Raw genomic sequence first — 19,635 nt, forward strand, 5'->3', positions numbered from 1 at the left:
ACAGTTATGTTTTTCCTAGACAGCTTTTCATTGTTTAATGTACTCCAACGCAGTATAATAAAAGTGTTCACAAATTCTAGAAATTTAGTCTCCTGTTTTTTACTTCAATCAACTAGTTTTGACGTAGGACTATGTTTTAAAGTCACAAAACATGTCCAAGTTAAATTTCGGACACCAAGATGATTCCAGTAAAACAAAAATTCACGTAATACAACAAAAACGATTGTTTATTTCAGTAAAATAGACTTATATCTAAAACAAGGTAAGCTGACTTCGATGTTACTTACGTTGTCTGTAAAATTCACGAACTTTCTTGGGAACATCTGCCATTAGGATCCGTACAGTATCTTCAGATATGTTGGCGGCGGCGCTTTTCCATCTCCTCTTGAAATAATTAATGCAATTCGCTTTCTTCTTAGTTTTGAATAGTTTTCACTTAATCAGAGCCCAGTACTTTCCCACTGGGCGAAGTTCTGGACAGTTTGGTGGATTTGCTGTTTTTGGTACATATTTGACCTCATGTGCATTATACCATTCCAGGATGGATTTTGCAAAGTGACAAGAAGCTAAATTTGGCCAAAACAACGCTGGAGAGTCGTGGCTTCTTATGAATGGTAGCAACCGCTTCTGGAGACATTCCTTCTCGTAGACATTTTTGTTGATAGTGCCGGTAGAGACGAAAATTTTGGATTTTCGGCCACAATTACATATGGCCTGCCAAACCAAGTACTTTTTGGGGAATTTAGACTGCTTCTTGGTCCGGAAACACTCGGCTACGGCATTCCTTCGCATTGCAGTATAAAAAGCGAGACCCGGAAGCTGTTTGAAGTCTTCGAGAACATAAGTTCCATCGTCCATTATGGTGCATGAACATTTTTGCAAAAACTGGGTGTAGAGCACCTTAGCACGACTTTTTGCAGTGACATTTTGCTTATCATCACGATTGGGCACCTTTTTCACTTTGCACGCCTTTCAGTCCATGCCTCTGCTCCATTTTTGTACATATGATTTTGATTTTCCAACCTTTCGAGCCACATTTCTAACTGAAAGGTTGGGATTTTTCTCAATAATGACAACCATCGGTCCATCTGTCGGGAGCATACTTTTCGACTTGTTCCGCTTCCAACCTTCCGATCCACAGTTAAGCGCTGGTCAAACGATTTGAATGTATTCCGAGGGGCAAGCTCTTGTGTACGCGTGACCACAGTGCAAGTCGAAGGAAATTTTTTTGACGAAAATTTCTCCGGCCAGAACGGGAATCGAACCCGAACACCCAGCATGATAATGTGAGACGCTAATCACTCGACCACGGGTGCACGAAATATTTCATAAACTACACTGAAAGAAAAGTGTCCGAAATTTAACGTGGACAGGCTTTATTTTTGTTTAAATCTGATGTTGATGATTTGCATATCAATCGGATTGGAAATTTTCTAAGAATTGGTATGTTGTACACTGTTTAAAGCCGAAATATTTGACGGAGCACTCGTTTTTAATCAATAGAAATGTATTTTTCGCAAACTTACCAATTTGTTTCAAAAAGGGTGCTCCACTCAAGCCATTTCATCGATGCTACTTTTCTATAAAATATTATTGAAAACTATCAAACAAATCCTGCAAATGCAACATGTTTAAAGTTATCGACGAAAACCAAAACAAATCCTTATCGCGTTAACAGCTGGCAAACAGATAATTTGTATCCGCTACTGGTATGGTATGCGTAAATCACTCGCTCGAAATGCAAATGCAACGTTCGTTTGTACGGGAACTGTGGAGAGAGGAGTTGATTATTGAGTTAATATAATTTTGTAAAGATGTTACGGGGAATGTTACACTGTCGACTGAAGTCTCTCTGTTTCGCAATCACTGACATATTGATTTCATAAAAGGTGCGGATGACGAGGCCCCAATGTTTCAATGTTCAAAATTATTATAGTGATTGAAAATGGGATCTCAAGGCAAACACAGCGGCATGGCACCTGCCATTTTATCAACGCTCTAGACGAAATGGTAAACATGTGAATTGGTTAAAATAATTCTATGGTCCTGCGTCAACAACGCGGTCTTGTCTGGGACACATCCCTCTTATTTTTCTAAGAACCATTTGCATTTCACTAGTCAAAAATATGTCTTTCCTATTACGGTAAAGAATTTTCATAAAACCACCCTAATCAATAGCAACTTCAGTGTCAGATACATCATCTCTCTGAAGAAGGCCAAGGAATGTTTTAAAAGTCAATGGTAATCAAATAAATGTAATTTGTAGCTTTTTTATATGCTTTATGCAAACGAGTCCCTTACAAGGAAATTAATGCCACTGGGACTTCACACCCATTTCAATTTAATGATCTTATTATTATTATTATTATCTGTATTATAGTGATTTTCAACTCATTTGGCTGGTTCGTCACTTTTTACTTCCATTTTTGGAAGAATGTCGGGAGTGAGAATTGAACTCGTGACCTTTAGCGTGAGAGGCATGGATGTTACCACTACGCCAGATCGCCTCCATTTAATGATCTTAGCTGTCACATACGAGGGCGGTTCGATAAGTTCGATAAGTATAAGCCTCATCGTCCGATGGTGTCAGTATCGCAAGTGAGATTACTTGTACATTCTTGAAAACGGCTACTGTCAAAATTTCAGCCGAATCGGAGTCGTAGTTTTGTTGTTTTGTGTGGAAGCGGGCGTGTCCGCGAATTTTAGAAAAATGGAAACACTAAGAACTGCTGCCCCATCCACCGTATTCTCCAGATTTGGCCCGTGCGACTTTTTTTTTGTTTCCAAATTTGAAAAAGTCACTCGCCGGGCAGAAATTTGAGTCGAATGTGAAAGTCATCGTCGCCACGGAGGCCTACTTTGCAAACCTCGAGAAAACGTCCTTTTCAGATGGATTAAAGAAGTTGGAGCATCGCTAGGTTAAGTGTATCAAGCTAAAAGGAGACTATGTTGAGAAATAAATCGCCACTTTTCCAAAATTTTTGTTTTTTTTGTAGGCTAAGTAAGTATCAGACTGCCCTCGTATATGCATTTTTTTATACTTTTCGTTTTATTTGCTCAACTCATTTTTATTAGTATATTAGTCTTTTTTAATGTATTTTGTTTTTTTCTGCTGTACAGTTCGAGCTGAGATAGTTGCATCCACTACCAGGGGGCTCATTCGAGCTTTTTGTGTGGGGGATAGCGGTGGGTAAAAAAACTAATCTCTGATGGAAGCAACCATAGTTTGAGGCATGGCTTTTCAAATAAATCGTGGTACAAATGGATAATATTACAAGTATTTTTTGACGTAGAACTACGTCTTTCATTAAGGGTGCCAAATCAGAGAACAGGTCACGTTTTTATGAAATAAAGTTAACGTTAATAACTATTTTTGCCGCGAACGGATTTTAGCGATTTACATACTCAAAGAATCGAAAATTCCCTAAGATTTGTTTAATATGCTATACATTCGAATCCCCTGGTTTGGAAATGGTTAAAATTCATGAAAACTTTAGGCGTTTTCATTTTTCCATACATTTGTTCTGTCCATTTGTGTGCTTTCCCGAACAGGGCTGTCAATAACGAGCAACTTATCGATGACCAACGAAGGGGAAATCGTAGGATTTGAAGTCGCCGTGAACAAAGCAAAAGTAGAAGAATGAAGGGGAATATTTGCCTTGAGTATAAACAGTGGATCTCGCTGAGGCAAACTTTCATTTGGCATCGGACTGTTGAGCAATCCAGTTCACTTTGCTTTCGCTGCGCTTCGATCTAAGATTGGACCCCACCAGTGGTAATCCAACTTGGATATCGTCGTTTGCTTTTTCTGTTCGTTATTTGTTATTCGTGTCGTGTGTTTTTCTTCCCGCGTCGTACATTGAACGCTTCGCGTAGTGTGTGATGGGCAAGAAGAAGAGGAAGGCAGGCTCGAGCCCTGCAAAAAACAAACGCATTGCCAGGGGCAATGAAATTTCGAGGCAAGCGTCATCTAATGATGCACGCGATGTTGGTGCAGTGAAAAGCACTCGCACTGAACCGAGCCTTTGCGAGTTTGACACCGCATCGAACAACAGCAGCGGCGATTTCGGTGCGTCGGTCGAAAATGTAAACGGCTTCTTTGGTGCCTTTGAGAATGCAACAATGCATTAAACTGATGTTATGGCGAAGCAGGCGTTAAGGTTATGCTCCAAAAAATATTTGGGGAACACCAAGCATCTTGAATGTTTTACTGGAATGTTATAGGTTATTTAGGTTCGCGTGCCAGTCGCAAAACTGCCTCCAACTAGGCAACTAGGCAATAATATCCGAAGGCATAAACAAGCGACTTATATAAAATAACAGCGTAGTTCTACGTCAACAATGTGGTCGTATCTTGGACACAACCTCCTATAATTTTCTTTGTACTCAAAATACGGTTCAAATTGATAAAAAGACGGGACGATGAAAAATGTCGAGATATTGAAACCGATGGTTGTCAACAAATTCAATAAGATGTTGGACCTTGGAAATCTCCGCTTCATACTATTTTTTGAATTCAATGTTCAGTCCAACTGAATTTGTAAAACTTTATACTATGAGGAGTTATGGTAAGTAAAGAGTGCATTTTCGTTGATATTTGACTAACTCATTTAGAATCATATAAGAATGTGCTCATAACCAGAGGGGTGTCGAGTTTTAGCCTCCAAATGGGGTTTAACTTCTACGGATTTAAATGCTTACATGCTTCTGCGGACTTTAGATGCAATTTTTTATGCTCCTGGTGCATATTGAACAATGAATTCAACCGTTAACCGTATATCTAGGGTCCTGCATTCTTCGGACGAACAAAAAACAGAAATCCTTTTTCGGAAATTGTGCGATTTATTCGTTTTGATAGAGTGAATCCAGGAATTGTGAATTGACTAATTTGCTCTCATATTGAAAGTGTGGCATACAAAATCGCCAAAACTGCTACAAGTTAGTTGGAAATGTTACTCACAATGAACAGCCATGTTCGACAAAAGCAAGATGGAAATCTACTCGATATAAGCAACGAAATTTGTATGAAAAATAACTAAGTTAGTAGAAACTATTGATTCAATGTAATTGCTCAAACCTGCAAAACATAAGAAAGACAAAATGGCGCGTTTTTCGATGCAGTTTTATAAATCAGATAATTGTATTATTATAGTATTATAGTATTATAGTTTTAGAAATACAAAAGCAGACCAAACGAAAATGATATTTCACCAAGTTAAATAGAAGCGTAAATTTGTGAGAAAATAGAAATAAAAGGTAACTATATATAACGAATGAACGTGTAGAAAGGACCAAATGGCAGTCTAAAACGAAATCAGAATCTCGTAGACAGACCATCTAACTTTTCGGATTTGATTGCTATAAATGATTGGGTTTTATATGATCAAACAAAGAATATCGCGACAAGAATTTTCATTGCAGTTGGCAGATGAACTTTCCACTGAATACCGAAATCTACAGGAACAAAAACTGAAGAGAATATATAAAACTTCACTTATTCACTTACAGCGTTCACTTATAGCACTTACAGCAAAACAGCCCTTCGATTTTCGGTGCGGTCATTATTTTCTGAAATCGTTTTTATGTGTTAAATGCTGTCAAAATGGGTCCCACGAAGCGGTAATTTGAATTTCGGAGATATGAAACGGGACAATATCTGGATAGTAATTACTCGTTGGATGAATTTGGGATCTCTTGAAAAGTTTAAACCCTTTTAAAGCCAAAAAGAAGAAGAAGAATTATGGATGAGAATTTGAACGTTCAACGTTCAAGCATGTACTCAGCTACTCGAATAAGATTGAAGAAAACCGAGCTCTTTTGGCACTAGTCGTGCTGCGGATTTTCTCATGTCCAAAACATCATCCAAAATATGACGAATGGTCTAGTGAGAGGTACTTAATTCGCGGTCTAGCTCTCTTCTATTCAATTGATCATTTCCGAGCATCATGGATTTTATTTTGTCGATGTTTTCATCAGTTGAAATGGAGGATGGTCGCCCTTGACGTGGCAAATCGTTCATCTCTTCTCGGCCGTCTTTGAATGTCTTATACGATTCATACACCCAAGACCGCCACGATAACTGTTAAGAAGAAAAATAACGCTTGTGATGGCAGCTCATTATTCTCGTGCTTGCCATATTATTCTTGTGAGGGAAAGAATGAATCATAACTCAACCTTCTTGAGCTGACTTTCAAAAACACGGCTCTTTCCACGCTAGTAAGATATTTGAAAAATTTCGATGCATTCTAAAATAATATCCGAAGTGAGACTAGCGGATCGAATAAAATAATGTCGAGGTCCTACGATGAAGGTACAACTCCCTACAGTTTGTTACTTTCTGTAAAAGATCAGTGCGCATTTCTCCAGTATGCGTATTCCATCTCAACCTAGTCGAATGAGTATCTGGATTTAGTCGATGTGTTGGAATTCCATGCTCGAAATATCATCCAGCAATTTTGTTTATTTCAAAATGGCAACATCATTACCTAACTTACTTTCCAATTATTTTCAAATTTACTTTCAAATTGGCGATTCGAACAAAATCGTGGATATTTGACTAAAATTGGATCATTCATATAGTCTAGAAACTATCATAAATAAAGCTAGTTATATAATTTTTACGGTGTTTAAATGTTGTATGAGAATAATATTTTTGTGTGGAGTAACACAAGAGCTGTCATGTACATTCTTTTGATTTTTTCGTAGATACGATGTGTTTTAGAAACTATATAACTAAAGGGTGTGTCACATCAAATTGCATCACGTAAAAAACGCTGTAGAAATTTAATTTTTAGGAATTATATCTTCAGCTTTCGCTTATAATCAGATAAGAGTGTATAGATCACGTTGGCCATGCTTCACTGTCAAGTTTTCGTAAATTTGGAAAAATGTCGTCGAACGAAAAAGAGCGTCGTGAATTAATCCTGTGCACTCATTTCGAGAATCCGGAGTTGTCACATCTGGACTAAAACGATACTTCGAGAAGCTAACCATCGACCGGATGGTGAAGAACGGCAAAAATGGATGCTCCGTCAGTGAAAAAGATCACAAGCGCGTAGTTAAGCAGTTTAGACGTGATCCGAGAAGTTCGGTCCGGGATGCCGCCAATAAGCTGAATTTGTCAAGTTCATTCGTCCAGCGGACCAAGCAGCGGGAGGGCCTGCGTACATACCAGGTTCAGAAGGCTCCTAACCGCGTCGAAAGGCAAAACATGGTGGGGAAGACGCGAGCCCGGAAGCTGTACACCGAAATGCTGACGAAGCCGCATTGCCTGGTAATGGACGACGAAACCTACGTTAAAGCGGACTTTCGTCAGCTGCCGGGCCTGTTGTTCTTCTCCGCAGAGGACAAATTCAGCGTTCCGGAGGAGATTCGCAAGCAGGAACTATCCAAGTTTGCCAAAAAGTACATGGTGTGGCAAGCGATCTGCTCTTGCGGAAAGAGGAGCGCCCCCTTCGTGATGACCGGCACGGTAAACGGGTAGGTTTATCTTAAGGAGTGCCTACAGAAGCGCTTACTACCACTATTGAAGCAGCACGAGGGCCCGACCATCTTCTGGCCGGATCTCACTTCGTGCCACTATTCAAAGGACGTGTTGGAGTGGTACGAAGCCAACGGGGTCACCTTCGTGCCAAAGGAAATGAACCCGCCCAACGCGCCGGAGCTTCGCACAATAGAGAAATATTGGGCGATTATGAAGCAGGCCCTCCGGAAGAACCCAAAAGTTGTCAAATCGGAGGCGGACTTCAAGAGAAAATGGATTTCTGTTCAAAAAAAACTACAACCTGACGTTGTACAGAAACTTATGGACGGGGTTAAGAGGAAGGTACGAGCATACGGGCTTGGGCTCGAAGTATGAAAAATGGAAAATGCCAAAAGTTGTTTAATAGTTTTTATTTTACTGTCTAAAATTTTCAAAAGGATCGGTCTACTGGACGAATTTCTACAGCGTTTTTTCCGTGATGCAATTTGATGTGACACACCCTTTAATGAGCAATATTCCGGAAGTCATTTCATTAAACACATTAAAAAAAAAACGTCGCCGTGGGTAATTGAAAAAACAAAATTCTGGAAATCTGATATTTCGTGACACCTTAATTTCTGCAGTTATTTTACCCAAACTACGCATGAGTGCCTTCTTGAAATGAACAGATTGTTTTGTCACAATTCAATATCAAAACCTATTAGCCTGATCAATGTTTAGCTCATTTCAGCGTATATGATGTATTTTACCAATCGACGATATTTTGGTTCTAATTTCAGATTCAACGCCAACATTCGCCGGAACCCATAACCAACGGGTGGCAATCTATCTGTCAGCCTGGTAAGTAAGTAATCGGAATCCACTCTTACGCAACACCGCACTCGGTCCCAGTGTTCCGATGCTGCGGATCGAAACCGGCCATTCGGCCGTTCGAGGGTAAGGGAAACGCTAGAAAAAAACGTATTAGTTCGAAATTGGAAATATATTTGTGATTTTATGACTCTACACTTGAATCAGTCAGAACGGTCTCAGTGCCTTGTCGTCGTCGTCGCACTCCACCGTCGGAATCAGGAACATCAAGCTCTTGGTCTTCCCGGAAGGCGAAACCCCCGGCTGGAAGCTGGAAAGTGAAAAAAAAAACTACTGCGAGGGTGGGTGCAATACCGTTTTATAACGCAATCCTTCGGCGAGCAGAAGCTGGAGAGAAGGTGGAAAGCTGCTGTGTGGCTTCGGTATGAACCCTTGGGTTGACTACTCGTTCGAAGCAGAGAGCAAGACGAGAAGGAGCAACAAAAAAGATTTTATGACTTTTGGGTGTTTGGGTTGCTGACTGAAGCGTGTGTTTGAGCCAGTAGCGATCTATAAAAACATAAAAATAAACTATACTGGATGCAAGCGAAGTCAGTGCAAGATGAAAGCAGGCATCAAATCACAGTAGGGTTCCTCCGAAGGGACCGAGAGTTTCTCACTTTCTGGAACAAGTCCTGCTGTTCGGCGAGCGAGCGAAATCAATTGAAGCTGCTGCAAGGCAACCGTCCGCCGGATGTGTTATGTTTGGGTCGCCTCCGTGGTTCACGGGATGCCGGAGAGTGTGCTACCACCAAACAAACCATGCTGGGTGCGTGGAACGAGTGAGTATCAAAATACAGTTTATGGTGCGCTCTCCACGCTCTCCAATTCCTGACTAAATTTTTTAGTCATTATTTTTCTTGTGGAGTGCCTTCTAGGAATACCAGCTCTGGACGCATGATACGGATTTTTCAACCCAGGAGCCTTGTTACCGCTGGCTGCATTTGTCGACTCCAATTTCTTACGGAGCTTAGAACATATTATCGGGATTTTCGATCGATGTCCGTTTTTAGGTAATGGCCATTATGGGTCGCGTGTCTCGTTGTTTACAGCTGGTTTCTTTGTTGTACTACAAAAGTGTGAAAGAAGACACCTCATAATCAAACTTGAGATTTTTCTCAAGTCCCTTTCGGTTAATAAATTATAGATAAATAGAACCATGTAGAAGCGTACATTCGTTGTCTCGAACATCTTGTAAATACTTTTTACATGTTGTGATAGCTTGTAGATATATTACCAATCATATATATTTTTTACCTCTCGAGAATAGTTATTCCTAAAAAAGATCATGAAAATAGTTTTGAGCCCAAGTGGGTGATTTTTCGGTTTTCAAAAAAACTCAAACATTGACGGCTGTGCGACACTAGCAAGTGAAGTCCGATTGAGCTGATATTTTGCATACGATAGTTTTTAGTGGGAATCAACACTTTTAAGAAAGTTTCGTTTAAAAATTCGAGATGACCATTTTTATTTGCACTCTAATGTATAGTTCTAAAAAAAAAGAAGGAGTTTAATTTTGAAGTACATTATCTGATTTGATTTGAGATTATTTTTGCCATTATATCGTTTTACCATATTGGCCCATAACATTTTCAACAACTATATTGATGGTCACCGGATCGGGGATATTAAAAAAAAAAGTTGAAAAGTTATTATATTTTCTTGTTATTTTAAGTTAGTCACAAATTGAGAATTGCCGTTGTTGTGAACCTCTACGATGAATTCTTCAATGCAAAGACATTCAATTTTACAGAAACAAACATAAATTGTTATGTGTGAATATGTGTAAATTTGTGATTTAATATAGTGTTTTTCTACTAAATCAAATCATTCTATCTTTGTTGTAGTCACAATTACTGTTGGTTACAGCAAGAACAACGAAATAAAAACATTTGGTTGTTACAGGTCGGACTCGATTATATGTGATTCGATTATATACAATTTTGGACTCGATTATATACAGTTTGAATTTTTTTTTTCATAGTTAAAATATGACTTATTTCAAGAAAAATGTAACCTTTCATCGTTGAGGTGAAATTTAAGTGGCTTTTAGAAGTATAGTGGGGTAAAAATCGCAATTTTTGAAGATTTTGCTTGATTTTTTACCCGGAATTGTTTATATCGATATTGCAGCGAAATTAAGAGAGATAGAAGTTGAGCGCCAAAGAACAAATTGTAGAGTGATATGAGAGCTTTAATTTGATTGATAGGAACAATCATGTTTAATATGATTTTTTAGGATAAAATGGATAATTATGCATTAAACATTACTTAAATTTTTCACTTCCAAAGTGTTATTTAAATAAACTAATTTAGACGTTATGCCACTATATCCTGTACCAAATTTTCTCATCTTTCACGTGAAAGCAACAAAATTGGCTTACGTAGCGTACTTTTTAGTGTATAGCCAGTTTGAAGCAACAGAGACCGAACCAAAAAAAAGTTCTATAATTCTGTCATTGTTGAAATTCGAGCATATGCGTAGAAGGATTTTCTCCATCAAATATGATCATCTATCACCTCCTGAGAGATTCTGGAAAAACAATTTTTTTCATGTGAGTAAGGTGTTTTCTGACTTTAAGGGGATGAATCAGAAATTAAATTTTTCTTTTATTTTCAATAAACGAAAAATATATGCATAAAAAACTAGAAAAAAAAATTCTGACTCGATTATATATAGGATTTGATTATATACAGTGAAAAGAAATCGGAGACTGTATATAATCGAGTCCGCGCTGTATTAATATTCTGGCTGTAACCACTTTCATAATGTGGTCATTCTATTCAAACATTAAACAATTTTTTTTTGAATGTTGATAATGTAATATTCGTACCATATCAAAAATAAAAAAACTATAAATCATACTATAAAAAAGTAATTTTGTAATCTTCCATAGTGACCGAAGTTCTCAAAACGCTCTATACCATTCGAAGGCAGGTTATGGCAGGATTTTTCTTCACAACTTGTAAATACATACCTGTAACACAAAAGAAAACATAGAACCGAACCGGAAATAAGCGATAGGAAAAAAGATGAAATATCTAATAACTTTTTAAATGATGTAATATAGGATACAACACAATTCCAAATGAAATCGTCCTAAAAATGCAGATTTTAAAAACATGTATTTTTGATTCGAATGAAAGTTTCCGTTTGAGTTGAGGAAATATAAGATTTCCACAGTAATTGGGAATTTGTCGACTCAAGTGTAACTTTTGAAAAGGACGTATCGATTTTAGTAAGAGAAATCTTTGATAATTCATATCTCAAAAACCATGAGTCGTACCGAAATAGTGTCTTAGGAAGAATTATAGAGTTATAAGATTCAGCTAATGAAAGTCCAATTAGCGAATGACTTCTGTATACTAGTTCTGGCAAACAAATTTACTTGCTACGTAACGTAAGTTATTTTGCACCAATTCGTCTCTTAGTTGATAGTGCTCTTTCAGAGTTTATTCAAATGACGTGGGTGTAGGGACGTATAATTGAGCTTTTGCATACTCATTTTTTTTCTTAAACCAGTCTAGACTGTTTTCTAGAAAGCACGGCTTTTGCCCTTTTTACATATATGTACCCCATAAATTACTTTTAGTAATTTTTTGAATTGTATAGAGATTGTATTAATTAAAAAAATTGTTTAAGGTTAAACAAGAAAATATAAATTAAATATTATGATTTTTTAAATCAGCCATCTCTGGAATGACCTTTTTGGAAAAAAATGAATTTATTAGAATTCACCAATTTTTGAGTTCTATTGATTATAAAAGGGGGCAAACAATATTTGATCTTTTCAGAAGACAGCAAAACTAACAATGGAAAAACTGAGTATGAGAGCAAGGGTTGTTAACAAGCTAATATCTCAACATCCACAGAGTCTGAATGAATGCTGAGAGGGTGCTGCTAGTCCCATAGATAAGTTGGTGCTGAATCGCGCGAATTCGTACATAAATATTCAGGAAGGAGCAATTCTGTTCTATTTTATATTCAATTATTAGTTGACCCGGCAAACGTTGTTCTGTCATATAAATTATTCCTAGTAAATCATTTGGTTTGGTTGTAAACAATAACTAATATATTGTATTTTTTATCCATTTTTTCATGAAGATCAAACGAAAATGTGGCAATGGGATTCGTGACATACAGAGGAATGAAGACGAAGACCGTCGATAATAATAAAAACAAACAAACCATACGTAACTAACATATTTGATGTAAAGTGTCAATATATTCAGTAAAGTGTGAAGTGAAAAAAGTAAAAAATGAAATAAAGGAAATCAATATTAATTTCGTTCAATTGCTGTCTCATTGATGCAAAATGGTCATGTACCGTTTTCTGAATAGGCGGAAAAATTTATAACGGCCCCGTTCATGGATTGGGAAACCAAAGATACGACGAACAACTTCATTGGAGTGGATATACCGTGCCATTTTGAAGCACAGTATTTCGTCGTTGTCATTCAATCGTTGAGTGTTCAAATCGGTGTTCTAAATTTGAAAAACAGCCATGTTGCTTCCCCTATTCGCGGACTTTATTTATTACTCTTCACCGAATTGAAGAGCACAACAATCATATGAGCTTTGAATGTTTTACTCAGCTCAGGTGAATATGGTACTACCCAACAATTTCACGATTCGATCGAAATCCATTTTTGCATTCTGAAATCCGTTCGACTCAAATTTAATCGTTCTATGCAAATGTGGAAACCTTGCCTTGATAGAAAAAAACAAATGTCGAGATAATTCATCCGTCTTTGTGGAGCAATTTACTCTCTATCAGAATAGCACATCCAATTCTAAGTTACCCACTTTAAAATTATGATTCAATGTTATTTGAATATTTAGAGAAATAGTCTTGCTACTGACTAAACTATTGTTCTACATTTTTTACTCACATTTCTGCCAACACTTTATTCATAATATGATAACATTACCAGACACAAATTTCATTCAAGATGTTTAACCACTTGCAAGAAATGTGTTACTCTGTTACGGTTACGGTATAACCATTGTCCATATATATTTTTCGTTTTGAAAAATGTGTTTCTTCCACCCGAAAATCCGTTATCATTTTGAAAGAAAAGGAACTTTATCACAACTCGATTGAACTTGAGGCGAATGAACTTGAGTGGAATAACCGAGGATATTACATTATCGATTTCCCCAGGGCGTATTTTGTTGACAAACAAGAATAAAAATATGTATATGAGATAATCTTCGCTTTTGACATTTAATCGAATACATCCAGCAATGTGTGGAACTGAGTACGCATAATGTTGTAATGAAACTCATTAAAAACTTCATTTTTGTTTGAACACACGTGCTGTAATGTTATAAAAATGCATTGCATCTTAGTAATAGCAAAAGCTGTGTCAGCGTTGCTCATGATAGCATCTCGCAAGTGAATTTATTCTTCCTCACGCCGCTTTGCCGCGTACACGTCGACCATGATTTGTTGGCATCGACAATCTAGGATGACGACGTCGTAGATTGACGTTGCCCTGACTGCGTCGAATTATCATACGATACACATACAAAAACCCATTGCGCGCACTTTCATGTTTGTTTCATCTCATGTAACCACATATTTATAAATTAATTCGAAATAAGTGATGATTTTTTATCCCATCTGTTTATTTTATTAGGCTCATTTAGCACTTCAGCTGTAACAGAGCCGGATTTATTCGTGTACATTTTTTTCATCGATAATTGATAATGTTGTAAATTACACAGTAGCCATTTAGGCGTAGAAGTATTCCTATCTTATAGATGAACATGTTGTTAATTACACCATGTCGCCTTTTTCGGCGTAAGAGTATCGCTATTGTTCGAATGTTCACAGTTTAACCGTTCATAGCGGGTAAGTGATGATGTTAATAATAAATCAAGTACCTGTGGTACGATCTCGTTTGCATGTGTGATTTGAAGAATTTCAATAATTCATGGTGCTCATTCCATAAGGCTTTGAGCTTGCTGGCGATACATCGGACTTGAAGAAAATTTAGGTCACTTGCACATTTGTGGATTGAACCGTAGCGGACCGTAGCGCCATTTGTCATTGAACAACGTAAATAAATTCGTTCTGTTTGAAAAATTAATGGCGTTTGATTTTTTTATATAGATATTGTACATATACACAAAAATACTAGGTTCGAAAAATGTAAACCAAAAAAATAAGGGATGGATTTGAGAGAATGAAAAATTGGGTTTGTATGTATTTTTAAGGAAAATAAAAAAAAACAAATAAAAAATTATTCAGAAAAAAAGTTTTCTTCCTGCAAAGAGCCACCATAATTATAAAAAAACATAATTGTAAAATAAAACAGACAATAATTGTAATAATGTATGAACATGTACATTTTTATAAGAACCGATGTTTTCTGTGATTCACTTTTTGAAGATAATGAATTTTACATTTAAGGTGGTTAATGCGGAAAAGGTCCTATTTACAGATTGACCTTCACAATCCCAACATAAACATTAAATAAACTGAAATAAAATTAACCAAAAAACATATAAAGCCGTGCATTATGTCATCCACATAATACGAGCATCCATCTGGCAACACTGGCCTAATGGAATAATTGTAAAGTGTTCGCGCTGGCGCAAAAGTTATTGAAAACTTCTAGTTAAACAGCGAAATAATCTATTGAGTATGTGTGGAGGCAATCTTCCTTGAAAGCATCGTCCGTGTTTTATGTTATCCTGTGGTCTTTTTATCCAAGCATCGTGTTTTTCGTGAATATAAAATCCGATAGTTCTAGCAGTTTTTGTTGTCGCCATACTCAATCACAAGGCAGCCGTTGGTATTGTTCGAAGTGTTGCATCATGATGAAGAGACATGACAACAAGCCTGGAAAGTCCACTAAATCTGACGAACCCGACATTCAACAGTGCAACAATGACGAGTTGACTATCTCCCAATTGGCTCACCGAATATCAAAGGAGCTCGAAAGTGTGAAAAAGGATATCACACAGCAGAAACAAAAACAGAACTCAAGGCTGATTTGGAAAATATCTGTACACGGCTTAAGCAGTCGATAACCGATATGAATACACTACACAGCAATACACTCTACTACAGAAGCACTCACTAGGTCTCTCAACGTTAGTGACTTGATCGTAAGTGGAGTGCCATACATGCGTAACGAGAACCTTATGGACTACTTCGCGGCATGGTGCAATTCGTTGGGTTACACTAATACACCGTTGGTAGACGCTCGAAGGCTTTCGAGATCACCGTTGATTGATGGGAAGAAATATTTGATACTACTACAGTTCGCTATCACCAACCAGCGATCTGATTTCTACGGCTGCTATCTGAAATCGAGGTCACTCACTCTTGATCTTGTCGGGTTTGAAACGAAGGACAGAATTCACGTGAACGAGAACCTCACTACATCTGCACGGAGCATCAAAGCGAAAGCTTTTGCTGCTCGGAGAGAGGGTAAACTGCATGGTGTATTCTCCCGTGACGGCATCATCGACATGAAGAAAACAGCTACCGACGTCGCTCGCCCAGTGGGGTCAATGAGGATCATCTTGCGTCTTTTCTACATTAATGCTGAATTGTACTTCAACATATGCTCATGGATCTATGTATTTTTGGGCCAGCGTAGTTGATTAAAATTTTTGTTAATTTTTGTGATGGAAATTAATGTTCCCGTGGGTTTTACTTTGATCGTGCATTGCTACTTGGACATTCGCTGTATTGACTATGGCTAACTGGTCGACCTCAAACACCTCTACAAATGTGTGTATACCAGGAATAGTGCTGAATGTGCAAAGTTTAAGCGCTAGAAATCTTGTCAAACTAGATGAATTGCGGCAAATTGTGTACATAATTTAACAATAACATAATCAGAGGTGGATGTAGCATGCTTAAATGAAACATGGTTAAATAGTAATACTGATACAAGTGTGATTGAAATCGATGGATATAACATAGTCAGGAGTGACCGAGTTGGTGGAGCAGATGGAGGACTCATGTTGTATATTAGAAAACAAATTAGGTACAATCTGCTTGAATCGTCATATACACTGATTCGTGATCATTCTGTGGAGTATTGTTTTGTTGAAGTCCTTGTCCATAACGATAGATTGCTGATTGGCCTGTTCTATAATCACCCAAATATTGATTGCGCAGATATAAGTGAAAAAATAGTTCAGTATGGAAGACTGTATGACAATATTGCACTTCTAGGCGATTTCAATACTAATCTGCTGAATAGCAGTCCGAAATCTGGAAGATTTAAAGAGACTATCGAATCCTTTGGATTACATAAGGTAGGAGTAGAACCCACGTTTTTCCATACCCATGGATCGTCGCAGCTAGATCTCTTAGTAACAACCAAATCGGAAAGTGTATTGAGGTTTGGGCAAATTAGTGTACCAGGCATATCACATCATGATTTGATACTTGCGTCGATTAATCTCGATTCGAATACAACCACCATTAAAATTTGCTATAGAGATTACAAGAACATAGATCCCAAATCAGTACGAAATGAATTTAATATGCTTGACTGGCAAAACTTTTATCGAAATTCGAATTCAGACAATCTAATCGACTTTTTCAACAATAGTATAAAATCTCTTCTTGATAACTGCGTACCTATTAGAAGAATTGAGAACACTAAGAAGAAAAATAATCCTTGGATTAGCACAAAAATTCAAATGTTAATAATTGATAGAAATTTGGCCTATAGCAGATGGAAACGAACAAAAGACGATAATGATTTTAGCTGTTATAATCGAATACGAAACTTGACTATTTTTGCAATTACGAAAGCTAAAAGAGACTACTTTAATTGACAACTAATTATGAATGTTTCTGCTAAATGTTTTTGGAATAAACTTTGGGAACTTGATATTAACTCGCGAAAACTCAGTTTAGAAACATTCTTTTCACCAGAAGCAATTAATGAATCATTCCACAAAAACTTAACAACTGCTCGAACAATACCATTTAGCCAAACTGAAGTAAGGAGAAATGCTTTTGAATTCCATAGAGTTGGAGAATACGATACAATTAATGAAACTAGTTCCAATGCAGTTGGTCTCGATGAATTACCAATCAAACTTGTGAAACAGATTTTGCCTATTTTATTGAAGCCATTAACTTATATTTTTAACTGCATTATCACAACAGGAATATATCCTAGAATATGGAATTGTATCCGAGACACGACCGCTTAGGACGTAGGACTACACAATCTTTTTTTGAAATTTGTTGGTTTATCATTTCAGATATTATTTGTGAATACGTCGAAAGTTCATGAATAACTCTTTAGTAAAAAGTTCCGGGGCATCTTCCGTGCATCACCATTAAACAAGCATCAAACACGCGTCTAACAGAAGTACACAGTTGTAGGGATAAACTTCAACTGAATATTCGCTAGCGTTCACAGCTCGAGGGAAAACATAAAACACAAAACAAACAGAATAAGTGACCTTTGTTGTTCCGGGCACAGAAAGATTCTAAGAATTTTCCTCAGACGAAATGCAATACTTATACGCTAGCGACAGCTTACTTACATCGCAAATATTCTCTTTTCGCTATCCCCTGTCATTGTTTCTATTCTTCTTCTTCTTCTTTTCCTTCATTTACGGAGTCTTCGAATACAACGATTCATTCTTCTCCGACTGTTTCTATTCTAGCGGCCGCATAAGTTGCTCGTTATTGACAACTCTGTTCGGGAAAGCTAAAAAATGGACAGAACACATATATGGGGAAATGGGAATGCTTCCAATTTTAATCAATTTAAACCATATACAGATTATAGGATTGTAATGTATAGCATATCAAACAAATCTTAGAAATCTTCCTGATTCGATTGGTATGTAAATCGTTAAAATCCGTTCGCAGCAAAAATAGTTATTAACGTTAACTTTATTTCATAAAAACGTGACCTGTGACCTCTGATTTGGCACCCTTAATGTAAGACGTAGTCCTACGTAAAAAAAATCTAATATGTGTTCCCTAGATAATCTGCGACCAATCAGTATATTATGTGCATTGTCCAAAGTTTTCGAAAGGATTTTGAAAAAGCAAATCGCCTAATATTTCCAAACCAATACGGTCTAAATAAAAAATGTCACGTTGTATACTGAGCTACACTTGTTTTCTCTCAATCAATAATGTTTAATCATTATATAAAGCTTCAAACTACCAAATATATCATAAAATAAAAGAGATGATTTTTGGACATTAAAATTTGATGCGGGGTGATTTGGTCCAGTGTGTGTTTCATCGAAAAAAACATGCTTATGTTTATGTAAAGTATTTTGGGATAATATTACAATTAGTAACAGTGTTTTGGGATCGATACCAGGTGACTTGGCCAGATTCCAGACCAGAAAAATTGGATTGAGACCATCTCGAATTCTGCATGAATCTTTTCACTGTTGGTCGAGCATTTTCAAACACTTTTGATGCTTGGTCAACGAAAATCCGTTCTTGATGGCCTGCGTTGCTCTTTCAAGCTCCTCCTTCTTCCAACGTTGTCTGTCCATCCTCTTTTTGTAATTCAGTTAGATCAATTAGACCTAAGAAAAGTCTCAAACCTGTAGGACCAATTCACCCCACAGAAACGTGTCCATGTTACCCCACACAACATGCAGAAATTAAAATGCAATTAATTTCATTCATTGTTATCGAACTTACAGTTTCGCTACATCTAATTGTTCCTCTTCTGTAGGCGAACAGAACTTTACTGCACAATACACGAAAAGTTTGTTTAATTAGCGGGAAAAACCTTAACACCACTATCAGAAAACTCACATTTTTGACGATCAAAGTGCTTGCTGTGTTTATGCTACCGTTTCCCTCTACTTGTGAAGTTTTACCAAAGTTGTTTTACTTTAGCTACATACGGTTCAACAATAAAAGGAAATGACATTATAAAAAATCCAAGTTGAGCCGTAATTTTTTAGATAAAGAGGTGGTCCAAATTACCCCATATTACCAAATCAACCCGTGTTACCCTTCTTGCAAGCCAACGAAATGCTTAACGCCAATCAATCTGGATATCGGTCTGGGCATAGCACGAAGACGGCAATTTTGAAGATACGTGATGATGTTGGGATTTTGTTAGATAGTGGTGGTAAGGTCGTGATGATGTTTCTAGATTTCTCGAAGGCATTTGACAGAATATCCCACGTAAAACTTTGTGATAAATTACGTAGCCAATTTAACTTTGGTGAGTCTGCTGCCAATTTAATTAATGCCTATCTCACAGATCGTATGCAAACTGTTTACACTAATAATGAGTTTTCGCGTTTGCTACCAGTTTCATCCGGTTTG

At 37.2% G+C, this 19,635-nt stretch overlaps 1 protein-coding gene across 4 annotated transcripts in view; it reads left to right on the forward strand.

Annotated features, from left to right (window-relative positions):
• Positions 1-19,635, forward strand: part of LOC129764696 (toll-like receptor 6) — a 221,672-nt gene that overhangs the window by 68,611 nt on the left and 133,426 nt on the right. For 2 of the 4 annotated variants that reach the window (XM_055764051.1, XM_055764055.1), the window contains exon 2: positions 8,263-8,323. The exons of the other annotated variants lie outside the window; for them this stretch is intronic. The gene's annotated coding sequence lies outside the window, so the exon portion shown is untranslated. The remainder of the gene's footprint in view (positions 1-8,262; positions 8,324-19,635) is intronic. 4 annotated transcript variants of the gene reach the window in all.

The sequence above is a fragment of the Toxorhynchites rutilus genome, chromosome 2 (genome assembly GCF_029784135.1).
Source record: "Toxorhynchites rutilus septentrionalis strain SRP chromosome 2, ASM2978413v1, whole genome shotgun sequence".
Lineage (NCBI taxonomy): Eukaryota > Metazoa > Arthropoda > Insecta > Diptera > Culicidae > Toxorhynchites > Toxorhynchites rutilus.